At 44.5% G+C, this 11683-nt stretch overlaps 1 long non-coding RNA gene across 1 annotated transcript; it reads right to left on the bottom strand.

Moving 5' to 3' along the window:
• Window positions 1–2172: 2172 nt before the first annotated feature.
• On the bottom strand, window positions 2173–11583 carry LOC134296226 (uncharacterized). The gene is made up of 2 exons (XR_010002842.1): window positions 8692–11583; window positions 2173–4991 (listed from the first exon to the last, which is right to left on the bottom strand). It is a non-coding gene; the product is annotated as an uncharacterized LOC134296226 (long non-coding RNA).
• Between the last annotated feature and the right edge of the window lie 100 nt (window positions 11584–11683).

Raw genomic sequence — 11683 nt, 5'->3', positions numbered from 1 at the left:
TATTGTAAATTCTAATTCTAGGGTTTTTTTTCACATATACATACACTTAATTATAGAGGGTTTAAAAACCCCTTTCCACATGTCTGCAATGTATATTGCAAAGTAGTGATATCTTAGTATGTTTTTTTTAAAAAAGAAATCACTACTTAATAATATTAACTGTGGGAGCAAGACTAATCTTCTAAGTTATTTTGTCATCCATGTCTAGGGCATTTGTAACCTAGGGCCCTTCCACACAGCCATATAACCCAGAATATCAAGGAAGATAATCCACAATATCTGCTTTGAACTGGGTTGAGTCCACACTGCCATATAACCCAGTTCAAAGCAGATGTGGGATTTTATACAGCTGTGTGGAAGGGGCCCTAATCACTGCACAAATGTGAACTGATGCTCGATTATGAATTATGAACTGCTCAAAGAACGTGTCTGTCTTGTGCACTTGATTCATTAGTCAATATGTGTTGGGAGAAGACCTCCCAAATTATTATGGCACAGAGAATAATCAGAAAAATTAATTAGGCATGGTGACCAGCTCTTTGTAACTTCAAGGATTGTTCAAGGTCAGGAGTTATTTGTAGGACAAAACCGTTGTTTTGAGAAGACTCAGGCAAGTGGCAAACCTTTCCACGCTGTCTATAGATGATGCAAGATACCTCACTGTATGCAATGCCTGCTCCCACTACTGCCCTGTGTGTTTCAAAATTCAGTAATTGCCTGGCATGAGTATATTTTTGCCTTTTGAAATACAACAATTTAATTTTTCTATAACCATGGGGATTTCAGTGTGTGTGTGAAGATTTTTTAAATGCATGTTTTGATGTCTGTGTTCTCTTTATTGCCTAGAAGTCTGATAATAACAGTAATCCAACATTGTCTGACACAGAAATGTATTAGGATGAGGAGAAGCTGTCTCACAGCTAGTTATTTATACTACACTGCAGCCTAAATGAACTAGTCTGCCTCAGCATAAAGCTGCTGTTTCTATGCGTAAGCTGAATGAAAAAACATTCTGCTCTGCCATAGTGAATGGACTGTCTCCTGTATATATTGTCGTTTTGTAGCATTAAATGACTATATATAATATGCCTCAGACCTCTTATTCTCAATAAATTTATAAGTACCTGGAGGATTTAAATGACACCATTTTTGTTCTCCCAATCTGCAACATCATCCTAGACGGTATTAATTGGTGTGTGGATTTCTACCCTCTTTGCTGCATCTGGTGTTGTGTGGGAAATCCACCAAGAGCTCAGTCGATTCCCCCAGGGCACCTTGGGCCTCTATCACGCCATCGCCTGTGCAAGACACTTCCCCTGCGAAAAGACAGAAGGGTCTTTGATAACGCCCGCCAGAGCACATCTCCGGCAGAACAAAGGCAGAAATAGCTTGTGGCTCCCACACACACAGCAACTCCCTGCCAGGAATCTGAAGTCCCTCCACCCCTCAGCTCCAAAGGCACAGGAGGAAGGACAGAAAGGAAAGAGGAAAACCGAAGAGAGGATATGGGAAACGGCTGAACAAGGAAGAGCTTAGTACACCATATGCAGTCAGGTTGATTTCCTGTGCGTTGGCTACCCCAAAAGACAGGATATCAATGCAGATGGCCTCTTCCGCCTTACTGTGAGCCAGACTATATCCGGAACCTGCTGAAGTTCCTGTGTTCTCACGAGGCAAAAGGAAGGGAGGAGAGGAGAGAAGCAGCACGGTGGAAACTGTGTTTGTACCGTTATTCTACTAATGGCCTTGCCCTGGTGATCACAGCTTCCTCTTATGTTAGTTATTTCTATGATATGACAAAATATTTTTTAACAGGTCTAGGATTTTAATTCTTCTCTCTGCTGGTTTCATGGAATTTCAATCTCTTCTTTTATATGAGGCAAAAAAGAGACATCCTTCCCCTTTCCCAGAATATATACTCAAATGAGAACAAAGTGAAATATCTGACTAAAAATAGTATGGTTGTGTGGCCCCTCATTCAATATAAAATAAGAAAGCCAGTGCGGTGCAAAAGTTTGAATGATGGACTTTTATCCTGGGAATCCAGGATTTGAATTCATGCTCAGCAATGAAAACCCACTCAGTGACCTTGGACAAGTTTCACTCTCTCAATCTCAGAGGAAGATGATCACAAACCCAATCTGAACAAATTTGGACAAGAAAACATTGTGACAGGTTTACCTTTGGGTTTCCACAGATTGGCTATTTATTGAAAGCACACCCACCACCAAAACAAACGGGAAATGTGCAAGGCATTCACCAAAAAGGCGTTTTGACTATTGATCCTTGAAAATACATACAACTTGGTTGTTTTATATTGCTACCCTATAATTCGATCTCTTGCTCAAAAGCAAGGGCTTTAGTTTAGATGAGATCCCTTGCCCATTCTCCAGACCCTTGGACTGGTAAATGAAACCAGTGGTTGTCCTTTAATTCATTATCAATTTTGAGTGATACATGTAAGTCAACAGAGTGTGGAATGTTATGTTTATTCCCTGATCTTTAAGCGTAATTCCTCCTCTCTGCTCAGAGAAGCCAGTGTATCCTGTACTTCAGCTGCGTCTTGGTCCTAGCTTTTTGTGATATACCTACAAGTCTGGATGTTACAGGGGTTGCTTAAGATTTTTATTGAGAGTGGCTATCCTTTTGTCCAGTCTCTTTCAACCTGAGTAGGTGTGTCCTTGCTGTTCTTCTCATGCCATGTTGTCAGAACAGGCTAGAATCCCACAATTACTCCAGTTCTCAGCATGTGGAATTACTACTGAATAGTATCATAGGCAGGGAGCAGCCAGACATCCTCATTAAAATGCTCCAGCCCAAGCAATTATGGCCACACCTTGGAATAATGAGCACCCATGGGAAACTGCTTGGTAGACAGGCTGCATAAACGCACAGCTAGAGCAGGTTATGCTAGAAGCTAGGACTCCTGCTGGTGTTATGTTTCTGCTATCCTGTGTCCCTTGGGGACAAAATCTAGTGGGGTAATATTAAGAAAGGGCTTGAAGCCCACACACTTTCCAGACTCTAAACTTCCTACTAGTCACGTATCCCCTTTAAATCCATGTTTTGTATTTAAAATTATTAATGATATACATACACAGCTAAACTTACACACACTGAACAACTTAGATTTTGAAAACAGCAAATGAAAGCAATTATCTTTCCATTACTTTTCCACCATAATGTACTGAATGAATAACAGATTACACACACACACACACTGCATGAAGCAAACAGACAAGTGTTACATTTTATACATGGACAGTTTTCTCTCACATCTGTAATGCTTTATACAATGATTGCACAAGTTGTAATTTATGCACTTTAATTGTTTATCTATCCTTAACCATTACTCATTTTTTGAGCAGGCTCGGTGTGCAGCAAACTATTAATGTGGTTTTAATTTTCATCATAAAATGAAAATGCTGATATTCAATGTCTTACGTCCAAACCTACGCACAACCCCTTAGACAGCTCAGCACAGTACTCCACTTCCAAGGAACTCCACATCAAAACAGGGACAACAGTGAGGGAACAATCCCTTCTTCGAATGGCCAGGATTTGTGTCCCACTAGTTAATCTTACTCTAACCCGCAGAAGTTGAATGATGTCTCCAGCTATGAATAGCAAAATACAGAGCTAGATGGAGAGAGAAGACACAATTCAATCACACTTCCATCTTCATCTTTTGAGAAGACAGAAGCCGCTGGAAGATAATTTTAAAAAATCATTGTCTAATGGAAGCTGGGATTCTAACCTTGGCTGTCTTGCTGGTAGGCCTTTTTAACTTTTTAAAAGTAATTGATTTTTTGCGTGTGTCAGGAGCAACTTCAGAAATTGCAAGTAGTTTCTGGCGTGAGAGAATTGGCCGTCTGCAAGGATGTTGCCCAGGGCATGCCCGGATGTTTTTACCATCCTTGTGGGAGGCTTTTCTCATGTCCCTGCATGGAGCTGGAGCTGATAGAGGAGCTCATCCGCGCTCTCCCCGGGTTGGATTCGAACTGACAACCTGGCTAGCAACCCAACCTTCAAGTCATCAGTCCTGCCAGCACAAGGGTTTAACCCACTGTGCCACTGGGGGCTCCAAAGAATGGATAAGGGGCAAGAAGAAAGTAGAAGTTGTGGATGTCTCTTTGTCTCAATAATTTAAATTGCTTTAAAAATTATGGAATAAAAGAAACCCTATATCGCTAAAATGTCTACTGAGAGTAACAGGACTTTTAAAGCTTCTGGGAGGAACTTGAATATCTTCCAGAAACATCTGAAGGAGTTAAATATTCAGAATTTCTTTCTACTGGATAGGGTTTTCTATTCAATTTATTGCTGTTCTGACCGACTGTCCTTGAATGGGAGAAAATGCTTTGATTTTGCATAGTTTCCTTCCATCTTAGGCCATGCCCTTGTTGCCTGAAGACAACCCAACCGTCTCCACCTTCTCCTTCCCACACTACTAGAGTGCCCTTGCCAGACACTCATGGGTGCAGGCGTAGGGAGGGGCCCCTGAGAAAGCGCCGACTCTTCCTTGTCTCTCGCAGGGCGGCTCTTGCACTTCTCAGCCTGGGCATGCTGCCAGCCAGCTTGGAGCAACAGGGAGCTTGGCAAACGTCTAATAAACGACAGCAGTAAACATGAGGTGAGCAGGGTCCACAATGCTTATGAAGTTTTAAAAGGCAAGGGGGTCAAAAATACTAACTCGTAAGACTGAAGAAGACGGGACACTGGTTGGTACTTGGGACAGTTGCTGCCTGGTTTCCCTCAGAGCATATCCAAAGTTCATCTTGCAACCTTCGTTCCATCCCAACAAGTTCTTATGGATTTCGAAAAAACCAAACAAACACAGCAGTCAACAATCAGGCAACCTCTGTTTTCTCTGTCAATGACTCAGATAAATCTCAGCTCCCGGAAACTGTATCATTTAGAGAAGGTTTAGGCCCCCCATCGGGATACCAGCTGTTGCTTCTGTCCACAGACTACGTAGAAAAAAGTTCCATCTAAAGTACAAGAGCAGAGAACGTTTATATTTAAGATAAGGAACAGAATTCCTACATCAATGTGAAACATATAAAATGGACAAAAAACTCCTTTGAAAAGAGAAAACGTAAATTTGCGATGCAGTTATGATTGGATGAACATTTGATTTATAAAGTGTATAGTTATTTCTCCATATCTACATCCTTAGATTCAATAATTCATGTCTTGAAAATATTTAATTCCAAAAAGCAATTTGTGCTATTTTACATAAGGGACACAATTTTACTACACCATGGTATTTAATGGGACTTGCGCATCCATGGATTTTGGTATCCACTTGGTCTGTCAATCCATTACTGGCCCTGCCGTTGGGCAGGGTGAGGACGCCACCTTAAAGAGTAGGTGCTGGGAGAAGGGATAAGGCAAAGACTGTGTTTGGCAACTGCCTTACATTGCCTAAAACAGTTGCCTTTAAGTGAGATAGAAGGTACTTTTCCTCCTTCAACATTGAAGAAAGATAAAAATGTCAGTCTAGTTAGCTTTTGTATGTGGAATGATGCATGCATGCATTTGTGGGTGTGTAGTATTTTGTCTTTCATCTCAAATAATAAAATGTCTTAACCCAGCCCTGTGTCTGTCCTGAATACAAACACACACCAAATAACAATTTTCTTGAAGAGGTATGTATGTAATCCAAGTATAATTGGAGTCATTAATATTTGTCCCAATGTGGGAGTGAATCTGAAGATGTGCGTGCATGTTGGTTGTACAAAGCATGTGCTGTATAAACGTGTATGAATACAGCACGCCTGGGTAAAAGCAGTTTGGTTAGTGTTGTCTCCTGCTAGCTGATGATGACATCAAGAGGAAGCAGTATCCACAGGGTGGGACTGCCATCCTTCCTTCCTGTCCCCCCCCCCCCACCTCGGCCAGTTCCCCTTTGCATCCTGTGCAGCTGCCTTCACCCCCCCTTTGGGCTTGCCCTCTTGCAGTGAGGGTGCCAGGGGCAGTGAAACAAATGGTCCTCACATGCTGCCTTCCCAGTTTTGTCTGTTCCATAAACTACAAATGCTCATGGGGTGGGGACAGAGGCAGAAGCAATTACTCATAGCCTGGAAAAGTTACTTTTTGGAACTGTGCTTTCCAGAATCCTCCCAATTATAAAAACTGGTAGGGACCATGGTGGTGGGGGAATTCTGGAATTTGTTATCTAAGAGATAACTTCCAAATAAATAAAAGTAAACACTGCCAAGCACTGCTTGTCCTCACGGTATACCTCTTCACCTTCCCTGGCATCCCTTCTTATATGATCCAAGCCTCCACTCACAACTCACTGGTTGTTCATTCTTGGGCACAGCAGTCCTTTCCCAAAGCTGCTGTGCTACAGATGAGATAAGGGTTTTCTTCAGCAAGGCTTGCAGGGCAAAGGTCTGCCCTGTTGCGCCACAACTCAGAAGTGATCAAACAGGCCATACAGCTCTGCTGACTCCCCTTGGGAGAAACAAAAGGAAGAAGAGATGCTTATCTTGAGCAAAGCATTTTCAATGGTGGCCCAAGACTCCTGCTGTCATGCTTCATAATCGAGACCTGCTCCTCTAGAGATAAATGTGTATGCTCACTGGCAACCAATAATTTCTCAAGTCACTCCTGACATGAAAAAAACAAAAAACAAATCTGGCAACCAATAATAATAATAATAATAATAATAATAATAATAATATTATAGAATAATAATTATTACATTATTATAGTCAATACTAATACTAATCATGGCCAGCTAACACCTCCCAACAAAGAATTCTCACAGGCAGGAAGCAGCCAGGCTTTGAATGCAAGGCCATCAAATGATCAATTGCAACATTCACACTTGCCTCAAACACAAGAGTTCTTTCTCCCACCCTGGACTTTCCACAGATATATAAACCCCGCTTGCCTAGTTTCCAACAGCTCTCACAACCTCTGAGGATGCCTGCCATAGATCCAGGTGAAACGTCAGGAGATAATGCTTCTGGAACATGACCGGAAATCTCACAGCAACCCAGTGATTCCAGCCATGAAAGCCTTTGACAACACAATAGTAATAATAACAATAACAACAACAATAATAATAATAATAATAATAATAATAATAATAATAATAATGTATTTGTTACTCGCCTTTCTTTGTGGCTCGAGGTGGGGTACAACACAGGTAAAACAGTGAGAACAAAAAACTATTAAAAATAATAAAACAAATACACACAGGTAAAATGCAGCTTAAAATTTAGCTAACTAGAACCTTTTTTTGCGGGGGGGGGGGGGGGCACATTTAAACATGCATTTTTTGTTACTGTCAGGATTCCAGCACACATTGAACAGTGCCCTTGAGAACATGTGAGGAGCATCTTCTTTCTCACTGACCTGTCAACTATAGGTGGTGTAAAAAGGTAAAGCAAGGGTAGGAAGCATGTGGTGCTCCAGATGTTGCACTGCAACTGGTGAAGGGGTGTGGTGAGAGGCTTACTCCGCCCAACTGGCCAATGCAACAGAGTAAATTGTAACTGCAGTTTAAAGACATCTGGAAGGTTAGGTTTCTGAGTTTTCCAGGCTGCATGGCCATGTTCCAGAAGTATTATCTCCTGACGTTTTGCCCGCATCTATGGCAGGCATCCTCAGAGGTTGTGAAGTCTGTTGGAAACTAGTCAAGTGGGGATTATATGTCTGTGGAACGTTCAGGGTGGGAGAAAGAATTCTTGTCTGTTTGAAACGTGTGAATGTTTCAATTGGCCACCTTAATTAACATTGAATAGACTTTCAACTTCAAAGCCTAGCTGCTTCCTGCCTGGGGGAATCCTTTGTTGGGAGGTATTAGCTGGCCCTAATTGTTTCCTGTTTGGAATTCCTGTCTTCTGAATGTTGTTCTTTATTTATTGTCCTGACTTTAGAGGGGTTTTTTAAAATACTAGTAGCTAGATTTTGTTCATTTTCATGGTTTCTGTTGAAATTGACCACATGCTTGTGGATTTCAGTGACATGGTGGTTGTTAGAGTGGTCCAGCATTTCTGTGTTTTCAAATAATCTGGAAGGTTGTTTCCAATTGTGTGAGCTATGCTCCCAAGTCAGCCATCTACATTCACCAGGCAGGATGGACCCTAAGTACCAGAGGTGGATTGAGAGTGGACACCAGGTGATCAAGTTTTTCACGGGCATCTCCTCTAAGCCTCATCCTCAACTGCTATGCTCTGCACCACAAGACGCACCACAAGAGACTGTGCTCTGGCACGAGATGCAGAGCCAACCTTAAGAAATGGGGCCACAAAGTGGAGTCTATGACATGTGAGTGTGGAGAAGAGAAAACCACAGACCAGCTATTCCAATGCAGCCTGAGCCTGCCACATGCACAATGGAGGGCCTTCTTACAGCAACGCCAGAGGCACTCCAAGTGGCCAGTTTCTGGTCAAAGGAAGTTTAGTATCATGCTAAGTTTTTAACCTTGTTTCTGGTTTTTCTATACATAACTTTATTCTCAATTCACTTCTGTCACGATAAATAACTAAACTGCTACCATACGAATCACAGCTAGAGCTATAAGACAGGACAAGGGCCATCCAGCCCAACCCCCTGCCATGCAGGAAGACACCATCAAAGCACCCCCAACAGATGGCCATCTTTCCAAGCTTGCACAAAGCTTCTCCTCCTTAGCAGTGTGCCGATTTGTGCATATCCCCATGGCATGCTTACAGTATTGCCAGGCCAAGCAATTTAAGACAAACACCGGATGGCCAGAATCCCGCAGGGGTGTTGTTCTTCCGCCTCGCCCGGCGCCACCTTCACGGGGCCTGGACCTCAGCCGGGCGGCATGGGCTGCAAGCGCTGCCCGCCTCCCTCCCCTTTGACCTTAGCAGGCAGAATCAGGGCAGGGCGATAGGAAAAGGATGCTATTCTCCGGCTGATACAGGTTAAAATGCCAGATTTGTTGAGCCAAGGTGGCAATGGCGCGACGCAGAGGACATGCACGCCTTCTTGCCTGCGAAGGGGTTTGGAGGAGCGGGAAATGTAGGTCAGGGCGTCGCCGGGAGGCGAAGGGGGGCAGGGCGAGGGCAGGCCGGGGCTTGGGCCCGCATTCCTCTGCGGCGACGCACAGGCCTCCGCCTGCCTGGCTCGGGCGGAAGCGGGGAATTTCCTGGCTCCAGAGGCGGAACGGGAAGGCGGGAAGGAAAGCGGGCCAAAATAGATCGCGAGGGGAAGCGGAGGGAGGGGGCGAGCGGAGAGGGCTCCCTCTTAAAGGGCCAGGGCGCGCAGGGAGCGTGGCCCTGAGTGGGCGGGTGGTGCTCCCTCTGCAGCGCCCCCGCCCCTCCCCTCCCAGCTCTGGCTGGGCTTAGCGCGCGGCTCCCCGCTCGTCGCCTTGGACAAAGGGAGGGATCTTCAGACAAAGGGACTGGTGCGGGAAGGAAGGGAGGGAGGGAAAGGCCCGGAGGCCCCGCTGCAGCCGCCTTCTTCCCTTCCTCCCGCGCCCAGGCGCCTTCCAGGCCCCTCTCGGGTCGTGGGCGGTGGAAAAACCAACCCCATCCCACCCCCGAGAGGGGAGAGGAGGGGGAATGCCTCGCCAGTGCTTAAAACCTCGCGAATAATATATACAGTAATACCAACGGCATGGGTTCTGGGTTGCTGTGAGTTTTCGGTGCTGTATGGCCATGTTCTAGAAGCATTCTCTCCTGACGTTTCGCCCACATTTGTGGCAGGCATCCTCAGAGGTTATGAGGTATATAATAATATAATAATAATAACTTTATTTTTATACCCCGCCTCTATCTCCCCAAAGGGGACTCAGGGCGGCTTACATGGGGCCAAGCCCAAATAAAAACAATAGCAATATAAAACACAACAGTAGACAAAAAACATGCACAATTATAAAAATTTAAACATTAGCCAATAAAAACAAATGACAAGAACTAATAAAAACATGGATTAAAACGGGGAGGTTGTAAAAGTAGACTGGGTAAGGTGCACCATATAAATATTGTAAACACGAGGTGACTGATAAAGTGCTGCAAATTCTTGGAAGTGCAAATTGGGATGGGAATAGACCCTGTGCCTATATCAAGTTGACAAAGGTAAAAAGTGCAAACCAGTACAAGAATTGTCACAGATACAGATTGCTATGGGGATGAGCAATCTTTATCTAAAGGCCTGAGTAAAGAGCCAGGTTTTCAAGCTCTTTCTGAATGCTGCCAGGGTGGGGGCTTGCCTGATTTCCCTGGGGAGCGAGTTCCAGAGCCGGGGGGCCACCACAGAGAAGGCCCTTTCTCTCGTCCCCACCTAAGCAAGGGAGGTTTATATATCTCTGGAAGGTCCAGTGTGGGAGAAAGAACTCTGTTGGAGGCCAGTGTGAATGTTGTAATTAATCACCTTGATCAGCCTTAATGGCCTTGCCAGCTTCAAGGCCAGCTTCAAGCTTAAGTGGCTTAGGGAAAAAAGGAAGGGGCCTGAGGCTGTTAGCAATGGTGGGAGTTGAAATCCAAAATACCTGGAGGGAGAGCGCAAGTTGGCCCAGGCCTGGTGTAGATGCACCCTCAGAAACGCCCACCAAGGACATTCGGTGAAGGGTTGGTCTTCCAAGCTGGGGGAAAGCTCAATTTGTTTAATTCTTGTGGCACAGTAGCAAAGCCTGTTAAATCAGGCAGCAATCCAAAACGAATCCCTATTAAGTGAGTTTGAATACACATCTTCTAGAGGGCATGAGCAAAGAATTGGTCTTCCAGACTTGCTGTGGGACTCTGGATTCGATTGTCCCTTTCAGTGAATGGGCCTGTGTGTGTATGGGCTTTTGAGTGGTCTGTTGCCTTATGCTGACCCCATGAATTGCATAAGGCAAGGAATATTCAATAAAAGATTTTGCTGTTTCTTCCCTCTGAAACCAATTCCAAATACAAACTATAAAACCCTCCTCCTACCTCTCCCCCACACATACCCCACACTGGTTCTACTGAGAAATCTCCCATCGCCCTTATTCTCCTTTGATCTCGGATCAGGTTTCCTCTCTAACACAGGTAATGCCTCCCAGTCCTGGTCTGCAGCCCACCCCCACCCTTTCCTTAATATCCCAGTCTTGCTCAGGCCAATGGGGCCGCCTCACTCCCCTTTGCAAGAAAGAAATGCAGGAGAATTTGGGCAGAAGCCAGAAAAGCAACATGGGGGAAGGGGGAAAGGGGGAGGCATGAATCAACAGCTGCATTCCAGCCTTTAGACAAAGAACGCTGCCTTCAAGCAAAGCACAGTGGTGCTGCTTCAAGGCTTTTTGCTTGATAATTGATCATCCCTGTCTGGGTGAAAGGGAATTACTAGTAGCATCTCCAAATCGACCCCACCATCTCACCTTTGTTCAGAATATGCTGAATACATTTACAAAGTGGAATTGTCATAAACACACTGAATTCCATAAAGCAACCATTCAACCACATGCTGATGTAAGTATGCACACACACACACACCCTGGCATACAAGATGTAACTAATTTTATACAGTCTCAAGTATGAGCACTATTTCATCTCTGTTCAGATCCAGCATTCCTCATATAAAGTAAAGGACAGATTCCTACTATCCCAGGAGTTGTGTATAAAGCCAACGTTTAGAAAGCTCATGGCAGATGCCTAAAGCAATAGAGTTGGAAGTCATATGGTAACTGCAGCCCCCCCCCCCCCCCCCCGGCTCTGGCTGTAGGCCACAATGGGAA

This window comes from Anolis carolinensis, chromosome 2 (assembly GCF_035594765.1).
Source record: "Anolis carolinensis isolate JA03-04 chromosome 2, rAnoCar3.1.pri, whole genome shotgun sequence".
NCBI classification, from domain to species: Eukaryota; Metazoa; Chordata; class Lepidosauria; order Squamata; family Dactyloidae; genus Anolis; species Anolis carolinensis.
This window is presented reverse-complemented; position numbering and strand designations above follow the sequence as displayed.